Here is a 15,291-nt window from a genome sequence, read left to right as displayed (position 1 = left end):
CATTTCTCAATATGTAAAACAGGAATAATAATGGACATTGTGAATAGGTAAATTATTTCTATGTATTTAAGTTTCATTTAAAGAAGAATCTAGAAGCAGTAATTACCAACTATGTGCATGTTCAGTGTACATTATTTCTGCTTCTGATCACTGTAATCATGATCATTAAATATCTTCTTTGTAAGCTTCTGAGATAGATGTTCTAGGAATTATAAAAAAATAAAACAGCTATATCTGTATGAAGCAAATAGTTAGAAATGAACAATTCTGAACTACATGCAGACATAGAAGAGAACACCAGTAGATAAAATCTCTCAGATATACTAACATCTTCTCTCAGTAAATAGCTATCAAAATTATCTATTTTTCTTTCCAGTGATGGGAACTTCCTTTTGAATGGTATGTCTCATGCTCCATAGGGAGCATGGCTTTTGGGACTTCTACTGAATTTTGACTGCGGGAACTTGAAACATAGTCTCTTCAATTTATTTTCTCTATTATGACAAGCAGTTACAGTGGTGACAATGTCATTCTCCAAAAGCCCTGTGTACATATTTGGGTTCTTACCCTGGGCTCCAAACACTCACAATGCTGTCTGCAATAATTTGCATTTGTATGTATGTAATCACTCTGGAGAGTGTTGTGATATAAGTTCATATCTTGATTGTAGTGATGGTTATATTGGTGCATATGTATGTCAAAACTTATGAAATTGTACAATTTAAATTTAAGAAGCTTATAGTATGTCAATTTTACTCCAACACAGCTATCAAAAATGTAATTGTGCATTTTTCTGGGAAGATGATTCATAGATTTTTATTTTACTCTAGAAACATGCCAAACTAAGCATCGCTGATCTGTATCTTCTTTATTCATCGAACATTCTACTTTTAATACAACTACTTATGCTTCCTCACTTTTTATCTTCCTTTCTAGATCTCTAGCATCTTTTGGATAATAGCATACCCGTCTTTGTAATACCCCGCACAGTATTCCATATATTGTCCTACCGACCATAACTGTATAAAAACATTTTTCAATAAATTGATGAATGAAGTCAAAAAGTTCATTTAAACTGTAAAAGAAATGGGCACTATAAAGTTCTGAATAACAGTCACACTCCACCATCTAGTTAGAATGTATTACCTCCCAGAGGTACAGTGAACCAAATCTGCCAGCAATTCAGACCTGGGAGGAATGTGAGTACAGCCTCTGTCCCATTTCTAAATGAATTTATAGTAACAGTTCTGAGAACACATTTATCTTTCCATTAAATAAGCACAGGCAGGTCCCCTTTGAGATCTGAATGCTGGCTGGCAGGTGGCAGATCCATTCTGGAGCGCCTATGTCTCAAATTCTGCTCATTTCTGAATTCCCATCCCAAGTATTGTGCATAGCACACACAGCAAAAGAGTCTGATAAATGGAATTTAACTTTATGAAATCTGGCTTTTTCGTTGACTTCATCTTTTATCTAAAATAGATAAACAAAAAAATTAAATCCCTTTTTGTTTTGTTTCTTCATTTTATAATTAGAACTACAAAATGATGATCTTCTGTATCAGTGACTTATTGGAAAAAATCACCTTTAAAAAGCAGATGATTCCAGAGGAAAAACAATTTCAGATATTGATGCTTCAGTTAGAAGATGCAGATATTAAGGTGGTGGGAAAAAGTGGTAGATTCTGACTCCTGAAGCTTCCTTGTATATAGTCAGCAAAAGCCTAAATGGAATGGAGAATTATACACCCCTCCAAGCAAGAGTGAGGGCCATGCACGGAAGGCAGGCTGGTGCTCACTCATTCAGCTGGCACACTGCACCAGCACTCTGCCCGGCACAGAGCAGGTGCTAACAGAACAGAGGGACTGATGAAGAAATGCCCTCAGACCCAGTCGGGAGCCAATTGTCAGAGACAATTCTCCCAGTTACACTGCAGCTGCCATTATGCTTTCTCTGTTGCTGGCTCTTTGTGCTACTCTGAAATGGAGTTCTTTACCAGCAGCTGCGAGGACTGCACAGACTGCATGAGATAATACATTAAAGCAGTCTGCACAATCCCTGGCACATGGTACATAGGCAGGTGTTAGATGATGATGATGATGATGATCACCAAAAGATCAGCAATCTCTTCAACATGGATAGTATCCAAAACAAGGAACCAGTTTAGAAAGTATAATGTTTCAACCTTTCTGCACCCACTGTTAGCCTAAATGAAGGAACAGGCCTCGTGCTGTTCAAAAAAGCAGATCAAGTTCTGGAAGGAGAGGAGCAGGGAGAAATTATCATACAACAGCAATCTGACGTGTACAAACGTGGTGTGTACACAAAGCCACAATTCAGAGCTCAAAAAAATTACTAAATACACAAGTGTTAAGTAACATGGTTAGGATCAAAGAATAAATATAAGCGACAAAAATATTATAGGGTCTTGCATTTGTTACCAAGCAAAGAGCTGCTACTGGACAGATAACTGCACACCGGTCATGTGAACCTGGGCAAAACTGCCTAATGATTTTTCTAGTCTTCAGATTCTTTATCTGTAAGAGGAAGGGCTGGAACCAGGTGGATTTTAAATGTCCTTTGGCTTACAATTGTAGTCTAGAAAACTTACATTTCCTTCTAATTTTATTTTGGTATTTGTAATACAATCATAAGCTTAATTTTCTATCTAACCCCATAATTCTTCATTTTTTGTGTTTTTTATAATAAACATTTATATCAACATTTTATGCAAGTTAATAAGTTATAGAAATCAAAAGTCACTTTGTTGAAGCATTGCTGGGTTAATACTCTATGCAATTCCTGCCTAGCCCTCCCAAACCTGCCAATTCTTTCATTATATTTTCATTGTTTTAAATATGTTGTTAAATTTCTCACCCATATTAAAACCCACCTTGGCCTCCTGATACTCTGAAGAGGAAAACTAAAACCTTTTTTCCTTCTTATCCAAAGTCATTCACTAATATCTTAGTATTTTATCTTTCTTTATATCCTCTTGCACTGTCAAAACACGGATATACCCATACTTCTTCACATTTTGAACTAACCAGAGAGATTCTTATGTTGCCATTTAGTTGAATAAAAGGAGACTCCAGAAACTGCAAGATGGAAGGTCTTTAAAAGGAGCATGAATTTTTGTAGCTATTTGTATGGGATTCAGTACCTACGAGGACTAAAGGGGATAAAAGCTTAAAAGGAAGATTTAAAAAGGAGAAGGGAAAATAATAGAATGGGTTAAGCCTCACAGTCAAGTTGATGAGTTAAAAAGAAAATTCAAGTTCAACACTGCTCTGAAGATCAAGTGAAGAAGACAGCACTGGGTGACAGGCAGTGTTGCTGGGATTTGTCAAAGAAAGGGCTGGGTGCAGGATTAATGCCTGCCTAATGCCATGAGTAATTAATGGATATTAATGAATCCATTTATTTAGTGTTCCTTGGAATTTGTGGATTTGAATACATATCTATGTCTCTTCAAAAATATGCTCCCTGGCTCAAGCTAAAACTTACCAAAATATAGTGGCAGTTAACCTATTTTGAAGAACAAACAGAAAAATATATTCTAAAATGTGGCCAATGCTAATTTCAACAGTAAGAATTTTCATTGGTTCTGTGTGTTTATATTATATAATTCTGGACTTTCAATCTTGCAAGAACTCTTGCTGGATATCACTTTTCTTAACGACACTCAACAAGATAATTTTACAAACAGCATTATTTCTCTGTAAGCTTTTAAAGCTTTATAAGATAAAAACTTCACTCCATGAAGTTTTAATGTTGCATTTCTGAAAGCTTTAGGAGATGACTATTTTGCATTCTTTCCAAGAATTATATGTATTTACCCTAAGTATTTTCTATATAATTTTCTTTCTTTCCTATGTATATCTTTAAAATGTACCATTTCCAAACAGGAAGTCCTATTTGCTTTTACTGCCACACTTTCTAAACTCTTTTAAACATTTATATACAAATTCAAGATGTTTAGACATTTCTTAAACACCATGGAGATAAACTTCACTTTTTAAATATAAATGATTAGGAGACAGCTAGCTGTGAAGCAGGTTAGAAAATGCCAACAGGTTTTCAATTAAAAGTTTCATTTAACTAATGTAATTATTCTTATCTAATTAAAATTTTTCCACTAAGATCAGTCCATTGAGATACTTCATTCTCTTTTAAAATGTTCCCTGAAGCTCTTACTAATGTCCATGAACCACACTGTATTGATGGGGTTGTTAATGAACTCTCTAGCAACAACATACTAGCCTTAATAATTTAGGCCCTGTTAAATCTGGCCTGCTTTGTGCTACATTTGAAACTGTTATTGATCCTGGGAAGAGTCAATATCAAGAAGAAGTATTCTTTGCATTTGCTGATGATCTCCAATTATTTTGATATTTGGAGCTCAAATAGGCTTTGTGCATTTAAAATTTTATAATCATCAATATTGTTTATATGTACTTTTTTCAATATGATAAATTAAAATTGATTATTATATTAGTAACAAACCATGTATGGAGTATGCAAACCAAAAACAAACATCCCAAATTGGATCATGAGTTAAAATGTTCATGTAAATACTAATTCCAAATGCCTGCAAACATGGAAAAATGAAGACTTTATATAAAACTTACCCAAACAAAAATTGAATTATAGAAAATATTTAATTTAAATATGATTTGAAGAATAGCATGGAAATTAATATAGACGTTTCTGGAGAAATAGTAGATATACAAGCATATGCTACTAATATGTAGACTTTATCATTTTTATGTTCCCATTGTGTGTCTAGCTTTTTATATTTTACTTAGTTTAAAAAAAACTGTAGTAGTAATTTCCCACAGAAATGTGAGAAAGTAAAATTTTCATAGAAAGCAAATAGGACTTAGAGCTTTATCTTTGTAATTTATTAGTCACTATGTAAAATTATCTTTCATAATTTCACTTCTTCATCTTAAAATAAGTAGGAGAATAGGCTACCTCAAAGAATTGTAAGGATCAAATTAGATAAATAATCATGTGAAGTAAAGATTTTAAAATATGTCATAATTATGAAGTAGAGAAATTGACAATCTCAAGTACATTAGTAACTGATAATATCAATTTAGGTCAGGCAGAGGTGTCAGACAAGGGTATATTTTATTTCCCTATTTGTTTAATCTGTACACAAAACATGTAATATAAACAAAAAACTAGGCTACAAAATCCAGCACCCATTTATGATAAAAAGAAGAAAACTGAACTAACAAGAAATATGGGCACAGACTCATAGATGAAGAGCAGGATGATAGTGGGGAGATTAAAGGGTGGAGGGGTTGAGCAAAAAAGAAAAAGGATTCATGGACATGGACAACAGTGTGGTGATTACACAGGGGAGGGGTTGTAAAGGGACTAAAAGGTAATGGAAAACTACAATAAGGATTAAACAAAAAGAACAAAACTAGGCTAGACTCAGAGGAAGGAGGAATGAAGATTGGTGGAAGAAATATCAATAACTTAAGATATACAGATGATACCATCTTATTGGCAGAAAGTAGCAATGATTTGGAATGGATCCTGTTAAAATTAATTTCTTTCTTTTTATTTATTTTTTAGAGAGGGAAGGGAGGAAGAAAGAGAGAGAGAAACATCAATGTGCGGTTGCTGGGGGTTATGGCCTGCAACCCAGGCATGTACCCTGACTGGGAATCGAACCTGCAACACTTTGGTTCGCAGCCCGAGGATCCTGTTAAAATTAAAAGAAGAAAGTGCTAAAGCAGGACTGCATTTGAACATGAAGAAGACAAAAATCACGACCACAGAAAAAGTATATGACTTTAATGTAGACAGTGATGAAATTGATATTGTTAAAGATTTTACTTATCTTGAAAGGCCTTTCTTAATGAAAGAATTAGGAAAGGTTACCAAGAGCAAAGAGGTATCATTAGAGACAAAGGTTAAGATCATCCATACTCTCATATTTCCAATTACTATATACACACATCTGAAAGTTGGACAGTAAAGAAGGCTGATTAGAAAAAAAAAAAGGATTCATTTGAAATACAGTACTGGAGGAGAGCTCTGCAGATACTCTGCACTACCAGAAAGATGGACAAGTGGGTCTTACATCATATTAAACCTGAAACATCCTTGGAACAAAAATGATAGAGCTGAAGGTGTCCTACTTAGGTCACACAATGAGAAGGCAGGGTTCTTTGGAAAAGTTAATAATACTGAGAAAAGTTGAAGGCAGCAGAAAAAGAGGAAGACCAAATAGTGAGATGGATTCACTGTATTAAAAAAGAAGCCACAGGCAAGACTACAAGAGCTGAGCAGGGCTGTGCTGAAGACAGAACATTGTGGACATCATTCATTTATAGGATCAGCAGGAGTCAGAGCCAACCTAATGGCATGTAACCCAAAGAGGTCTTTGAGGGAAAAAATAACATTAATTTTCACATTCATATTTTATACTGTACCTTAGATCCCTAACCTGTGGAAATCCCATCTCATCAATCCTTTAATTAACATGATTATTTCCTACTTTTAAAATATATTGATTTAACTAATCATGTTTTAAAGCATCAGAAAATGCTTTTGTTTGCCCATTCATAGGTCTCTTGAATATTTCTTTTGACATATGAACATGTATTTTCTAAATTGTTTTTTATTTGTCTCTAGGCATTCTATAATTTGATTCACTAATTCAACAATACTTAATGTTATTATGATGTTATTGACATCAAATACAATTAAGAGTTTGAGTAATTAAAAATGAAAAAGCAAAGGTGATTTATACTTCGGGAGTATTTACAGTACGTGATTTCGACAAACAAGTAAATGATTAATATAGTGGCATGTACAGGGTAATATAGGGGAACTTAATATTGTCTGGAGTAGTGTCTATTTATTGAATTAGTGGGAAAAAATTCTATTAATATCCATAGCTTCATAAACAAAATGTTTGGGGGGTAAAAGCTAATAAAATAAAAGTTAAAAAGAATGGATATATGGAGGGAAAAGGTCAAAACTGAATTCTCTCTAGTTCTTTTTTAAGATTAAACTGTATTTATATTCTGAAATGTTTTGCATCTCCTTTCAGAAAATTAAAATATGTTTGTCTTTTTTGGGTTAAATTTAAAGGATTTCCTTCAAATGGAAAATTTTAGTCTTTATGCATAATTTTATCTTAGGACTCATCTAAGTGGAAGACTAAAAAGAGAAGAACCTGGAACTCAGAAGACCACCAGAACCCTCTTCTCCTCAAGTCCATTCCCTGACCCAGCATCCTGGCTCTGGATCTTCCAGGGCTGGTTACAACCACTGCTTTGGGCATGACCAAGTGACAGTGACATGAAGTTGGCTCATTAGTTAAACCCAGGCATTTTGAGGGAGCCATTAGGAAAAAAAAAGCACGTTATTTTTTCTCCTGAAGTTCTGTACCAGTTTCAGTGAAACTTGATGTCACCTCTGTCTGAGAATGAAGCCAATACAGATGAAAAAGGAGATGAGAGATGGAGAAGAATCTGTTTACAACTTTCTTCATGCATTTGGGTCCAACCGAATTTGAAAACAGTTATCCTGTACTTCACAAACTAGAGGGCCAATGTGATTTCATTTTGCTACTAACTTCAAGGAATTTTAGACAAATGAAATGAAAAGAATCTTGAAGAATACAAGGCTGCAGTTTACTCAAAGCAAAAGGAAATTATTACTTCTATTTCCTCATTGAATTGGGCTATATATTAAAAAATAAGATGTATGTAAAGGCAGATCATACAAAATTATATACATGAAAGCACTAACTAGGGCATATAATTGTTACATTAAATAAATTCACAAAATGTATAACTATTGACTTCTAATTATTATGACCCTTAATTCTTTGTAGATAAACATTCAGTACAGTAGGAAAATTTTAGACAACCACTAAGATATTGTGAGTTTATTACTTTACAAAAGTACAAAATGGGACAACTGTGAGAGGACACTGGAGCACACAATATGCCTGCCGAAATACACACACCGAGATTTTGTCTAAATCAACAGTCCCTTCCCTCTGTGGATTACACAGGTTCAGGGACAATCAGATTGTGAAATGAAGCAAAGAACGTTAATGGTACACCGCTGTGAACATTATTGAGGAGAAAATTATAGAAGACTCCAAAGCCAAATGCAAGCCAGTACTCCATGATGACCTTTTAGTTAGTAGGTTAATAGTCTGACATCAAAATTGGAATTGATCGATTAAGCAGTATCATATAACTCTTGACATTAATACTTTGGAGTTTGATACTTGATGAAACAAATTATAAATCACAAACCAAGACATAAAATGTTGTTTCATTACAACAATATTTCTTTGCACTGAATCCTATGCCATTCAGGAAATTAATTCAAAGTAGACAGAGAGCAAGAGATGGCAGTGATGACACTTTACTCAGGGTAAAAAAAAAAAGATAATTCAATAGTCTTCACCTGCTGGATTTGACAACTGATCAGAGGCAGCTGAAATGAGAAGGGAGAGAACTATATGGCATAGATTCAGAGGGAAGCCACAAGAATAGCAATTCCACAGAGAAATTAGTAGCAAGAAGGTGTTATAAATGTCTTAATAAGCATTTTAATAATGATCACCAGAACAAACAAAAAGAAGTTGAAGAAATCATGAAGCAGTAAAGATAAAAATAGCTTAAAATATTCTGTTAGTTGAAACACAGACATTTGATAAATTTGTAAGAGGAAGAAATTCAGATTAAAAGACATTTAGAAATAGTTCAAATGTACGCTTGAATTTAGCTCATGTGCCAGGTTTAGGGAATCGCATGGAAGGGAGTCTTGCAAAGCATACACTGACTCCAATCTCTCAGAGGGCTCTGGAGTGTGAACAAGGCTCCTCGGTGCAAGCTGAGCAGACTCCTGTCTTCCCAGAGTTCACGACACCAGACGATCTTCCCTCTGCTCTTCTGTATCCCTGATCCTGAAAACCCCATTCCTTTTACAAAATTGTGTATCCCTCATTGCCTTCTCTTTTCCTTCTCACCTCTTAAACATGTGCTATCTAATTAATATCTGAAGTTGATTGTGTTTGAAGGAAAAAATTACTGAAAACATAAATAGTATTCTATGTTAAGTTCTGAACAACATTCAACACGTTTCATACTTAGACATTTGCACCTACTTTTGTTCCCAGAGAAACCAGTACAAAATTGTTACACATATTGAGCATGCAAAGTAGAAAAATAATGTTTACTTTTATTCATCATTCTTTGAAATTAGATGCATCACAAAAATTACCAACTTTAATAAAAATATAAAAGGTAAGTTTATTACAGATACAAAAGTCAGAGTAATAAGCGTAACAGCTATTGCTTTGTCTTATCACATCATTTTTTAACTATTATACTGCATGGATAATATTCTGTCTTTTTTTATTGAAAGGAAAGTAAATATCTCACAAAAAGCCATTTGGTCAAAAGTTATTTGATCAAAAGTGCTTACTATATGGCAGTGTGGTAAGCACTTTACAAATATTTAGTTTTCTTAACAATCTAATGACGTAAGTAAGTGCCCATTCTGGACAGCGGAGGCTCAAATCATGCAGTGTGGGCACAGGCACACCTGTGACTTGAACCCAGTCCTATCAAAGTGTAAACACTTTGCTTTTTCTGGTAAACCATTATACTTTATAATAATATACATTGCTATTTCATATAGTAGTACCTAAACAATATGTTAGGCATATATTTTAGAGATTAGCTCCACTCAGAACTTACATGCACAACCCATGGACATGAACTAAAGGGGGACTGCAGAGGGAAGAGGGCAATCAGGTAGAGGGGAGCAAAGGGGGGAAATTGGGACAACTGTAATATCATAATCAATGACAGATACTTTAAAAAAACCTAGAAAAAAGATAATGCAATGTGCTCTATGAAACAAAGATCACTTAAAAGTTAGTTTTCAGCTAAAAGTGTTTATCATTGAAAAGGCACCTTTCATTTCTTGATAACATGAACTCACATTGTTGAACCAGAGGTGAGAATCAGTAAAATTTCTGAGATATTGGTGCATAATGATGTGTTGGCACCTATGGTTGGGTGCTAGAAAAAATTGGTAATACCATTCTGGAAAACAATATGGAAATATGTGTCAAGCACAAACCAGGACACTATAAATTTCACTTGAGGAATTGCCTCCATAGAAACAAAAATGTAAGTGCACCTAGATGTGTATACACATTGTAATGTGGTTTATGTTATTTAAAATATGGCAGCTTTAATGTTCCTCATAAAGTTAAGGAGTGTATGTTATATTTATAAAACTGAATGCTGTAACAATATTAAAATTATTCTCTACAGCTATATTTACTGATATATAAAAATGGTTGTTAAAATTTTAATGTCCATATTACAAAATAATATATTCCTATTATAGTGCATTATTATAGTTTAACATTACATTCAGTAAAATATTTTAGAGCCCACCATCTGTGCTTCAAACTGCCTCAGAGGTAATTATTCTCAAAAGCATGAACTATAAATACACATACACATAGATATTGAGTTTATGTTTATTATTTTAATCAGAAGTGGGATATACTATGATTTGCTTTAAAAACTAAGAATGTACCTTTCTAGATTCATATTAATAGACCTATCCCATTATTTTTAACAACTGAATAAGTTAACTATGAATATTCATAAGATGTGCAATAATTGTTTAGGTATGAAATAGAATGTAGCTTATGCCCCTCATATTAATTTAAATATTGTTATATCTGTCTAAATCTTTATAAATACCTAAGACACAGAGATGATAATCAATCCAAATGTTTACAATCATAATGGGATTATAGAAAAGTTTGCCTTTCTTTTTTATATTTCTAAAATGTATGAGAAGAATACTTTCTTAGGTAGAAAAAATGTTAAAGTTATTATGTTTGGTTAAAAGTAAAATTAAACAAATAAAGTGCACTTTTACTCACATTAGGAATTATAAGTATTGTATCTATAAACAGGATTAATGGATGAAGAGCCAATTAAAATATCTAATTAAAAGTAGCAATTGTTTCTTCTGAATTCTAGGTAATATTCACTGTTTAATTGAGCCCTTTCTAATTTCTCTGAGGTTAAACTACATATTTTCCATCTTGTCATATGTAAACACCCCCAGAAGTTAGAGTCAGGTCCCAAGATTGCCAGGTAAGAAAAAAAGAGCTATTTCAATGCCGTATCATTCTAAAACAGCCTCTTTCTGACAACTATAACCAACTAGCCAGGTCATCTACTGCATCAGGGGACCTAAAGAATTATTTTCTAAATATTAACATCAAAAGGAATAAGTGATTAATCAAGTAATATCTTAAAGCTTTTCTACAAACATTGTTCTTTTAATTAACATAGTGTCTGTTTCCAGTAAATGAAGCTTTGAGCTATTAAATAAAATTACAGCAGTGCTCACTAAGAATGGGGCTGATTTGGAAAAGCTCTAATATGCTTTTTTTCCTGCCTTGAGCAGAATCATTAGCAGACAGCTCAGCTCTAAAGGATGACACTCCCAGAAGTTTTTTGGTCATAAAGACATACTGTATTTACCTAAAACACAGTTTCATAATCACATGTCATGACTAAGTATTTTTTATGTATTTCATTATATCCAACTTTATTATAAAAAACAAATTAGGCAAACATAACAGACCATATTCTCCCAATTGTATGCTATAGAAATTCAACATGTGTTTATTTATGTCAAACATGACTTTAAAGGAACTTTAAAATATTTCAGGAACTCTTTAGAATATAATTTTTATATTCTCAATAATATCAAATGTTTAGCTATTAAATTTAGGGAAATATTCAACAGTAACCATTAGAAATATCTAATTAACAAGATGACCATTTCACTTTTTAAAAATGTTTATTACGTATTAAAATTGATTTTCTCAGGTTGCTCTAAAAGCAAATCTTCAAGTCATTGAGTAGTTATTGTAAACAGCAGTGAAATAAGTACATAAAATTTACCAGACAATTGCTTCAATGATTCAGCCTTTGTTTATCATTTCTTAAAATAAAAAAATAATATCTTCACATTAACAATGTTTTTAAATTAATCCATGGATCCATTTTCTAATCAATGCATCTTGTAAAATAAAGGTATTTTAGAATATTGTTGATTTAATTGCTTATTTTAAGTTTTCAAGGGATTAAAATCTAGAATAGTTTTAAATTTAGCTTCATATAATGCAAAAAATTTCATAAAAATGATTTACAGCATTACTTTGAGAAACTAGATTTTAGTAAATGCACAAGAATATCAAAATTAAATACATTTCTAATCCAAATAAAGGATCCCTTCCATCACATGTATCCAGATTAACCTCATTTAAAGACTGTGCTAGCCTTTTCTTTAGAATTCCAAGAACAAATTACAAGATTAATTTCTGCCTTGTGGAGAGGAAGAAAAATGGGCTGATTTCCTTAAAATGCATTTTCTGATATCTTGCCTCTGTTTTCATGTGCCTTTTCTATCTCTAGACTAACCAGATTCACTTCCAGGGTAACACATGTAGCTTTTGCAAAAGAGGAAGTAAATGTACTCTCTAAAACTGAAACACAATCTAAAATAAGTGGATCACTTCACTATTCTTCCCAGGAAAAAATGCCAACTATGAAAGACCTAATATGATGTGGCCAACTGCCATCAACATTTATATTTACACAATAATACAATAACTCATACATAATGTCATTTAGATTCAGAAAGAAATCAGGGAGACACAGGAATAGCACACATTGCCCTGTACCAGGTTCTGTGCTAATGCTAGAGACATAAATATAAGCTAGGCAGAGATGTAGTGCTTGTCTTTATGGACTTTATGCCCAGTGAAATGGAAATGCAGGCAATTGGAAATGCAGTAAAAATAAAGACTGTTACGTGCTAAAATTGAAATAGGGGACAGGGTGCTATAGCAGGCACACACCAAGAACTCTAATTTAATTTGGACTACTCAGAAAAGGCGTTCAGAAGAAAGTGATGTTGACACTAAGGGATTATTAGTCAGGTGAAGAGGGAGGATGTGAGATAGCTCAGAAATAAGAAAGAAAGCAATGGCTTTGAGGAGTTGAAGAAATTCCCAATAGTGGAAGCACCGGTGAGGGTGGGGGTCTGCAGTCATAATGAACCAGGCAGAGGAGCTGGGAAAAAATTGGAAAATTGAGGACTTTGTCAGCCAGACCCACAAATGTAAATGTTATCTGTAGGATAAGGGTAAGTCATTAAAGGGTTTTCAGGGGAGAAACATGATCAGATCTGATTTCAGGAAGGACTAGTTTCTGTGAGTATGGAGAATGACTTGTGCTTTGGTACAAAAACTAGAGACAAGGGAACCGTCAGAAAACTTTGCAAAATAATCCCAGTGAATGGTGATGATGCCAGTAGTTTAGATGAGTAACTAAGGAAAGGGAGAAAAATGGATGAATTCAGGAAATAGTTAGAAGTTGGCTTGATCATATAATTGATTATTAGAGAAATTGAGGCAGTGATGACAAACAGAAAGGAGGCTAAAGTAACTCTCGGGTTTCTTATTATTTCGTTGATGGAGAGATTATCATGACAGTCACTAAGATAAAATAATGTAGAGAATGATATCGAAAATATGTTGTTATAATCATTCTTTATTCTCTTATGTTGCCTTACTTCTTCAGAGCACTTATTACAATTTAACCACATACAGAGTGTGAGTATCTTCCTCCTCTTTATAACATAATCTCCATGGGTACAGAGACTATGTACTGCTGTATCTGCATCAATATTCAAAAGATTGCAGGTTGGAAGATGCTAAATTTGAGTGACTGGCAGATGGGTTGGATGTACGAGTTTGTGTCTCAGGAGACAAGTATGGGCTGGGATATAGATTTGGAAATCAACAGTTCATAAATAAGTATTGGGGCACAGGAGCAATTGATACCTGGGAGTAAAGGTAGAATAAAAGAAGAGAGCCCTGGTGTTCACCAGTCTAGAAGAACCAATAAAGATAAGCATGAGAGAAAGGCAGTAAATACAGAGAGCCAGGAGACAGCTGTCAGAGAAGCCAAGTTCAGGGATTAAAACATTTTGTAATTTTCTGAATTTGAATTGACTTTTCTATAAGCAAAAATCATGCTCTCTCAAATCAAACAAAATTTAAGAAGTTATTTTTGCTCTTAGATTTAGTTATTTGGGCAAATGATAATTCTATTCAAATACTAGTAGCAGTCAGGGCTGACTGGTTCTATAGTCTTCAGAGCCCAGTAAAAAATAAAAAATTGTGGCCCTTATTCAGTATTAAGGATTGCAGGATGGCAACAGCACAGCATTAAAACAAGCATGGGTCCCCTCTAAGCATGGTGTTCTGTGCAACTATACAAGTCATACACCCATGAAACCAACCCTGGAAATAACGTTTAGGTTTCAGTCAGGTTTTAATGAACTAAATAAAACTATGACATTCTACATTAAAAAAAAGTTCATGTGGTCAAATTTCTTAAACCTTAAGTGAACAAGGGAAAAATAATTCCTCCCCACAACTCCCACCCCCTCTTAGAGTTAATAGCAGTAGGAAATGATGGAGCTATCAAAAGGGGATTCATTTGAGCAGAAAACAGATGATTTTGACTGGCTGAATATAAACTAAATATGATTATAAGATGGTAATGTCAAGAAAAAAATGTGTTAAAATTTGTCTTCTGGATACATAAACACTCATAATATGTATACCCAAAGAGCTAATTAATTTGAGATATTTAGTCAGATAACTAACAGTGACTAAATAATTCCATTTCTATATTTTTTTCTAGAAACCTCCAATTCAGAGTCATTTTCAGGACTGAGTGAATTAGGACAATTACACTGGTCCAGAGCTTTTGTGGCAGGGGAATCACTCAGCTGTTAAAAACAAACCCTATGACTCCAATGTTCTGACCACACTGTCATCGAATCAAAGCAGTAGGGACAGCCCCTTTGATTTTCTGCCAAAGCCCTCGATCTGTACATTGTCCTTTTGTCATTACTTGTTCCTCTGGAGGATAGCCTTGATGTTCTTTGAAACATTATTTCATTTGTACATGTCGGTCTCTAAGGAACACCCAGCATAATTTGTACTGGCGCTGCAGCCTCTTGTAGACAGCCCTGGGATCTGTACCTGCTGCGGAGACTGCTCTGGCTGACTCTAGGAGATGCACAATTAAAAGCAAGCACATTATGTTTCATGATTCAGTCTTAAAGAAGTTTCTCAACCAAATGATTACACAAATAAAGGAAAGCAGAATGTATTGA

General features: G+C 33.8%; 1 protein-coding gene across 4 annotated transcripts in view; it reads right to left on the bottom strand.

The window, feature by feature from the left end:
* The window catches only part of GRIK2 (glutamate ionotropic receptor kainate type subunit 2), a 591,009-nt gene that overhangs the window by 223,007 nt on the left and 352,711 nt on the right, over nucleotides 1–15,291 (bottom strand). The gene's annotated exons all lie outside the window — the stretch shown is intronic.

This window comes from Phyllostomus discolor, chromosome 4 (assembly GCF_004126475.2).
Source record: "Phyllostomus discolor isolate MPI-MPIP mPhyDis1 chromosome 4, mPhyDis1.pri.v3, whole genome shotgun sequence".
NCBI classification, from domain to species: Eukaryota; Metazoa; Chordata; class Mammalia; order Chiroptera; family Phyllostomidae; genus Phyllostomus; species Phyllostomus discolor.
This window is presented reverse-complemented; position numbering and strand designations above follow the sequence as displayed.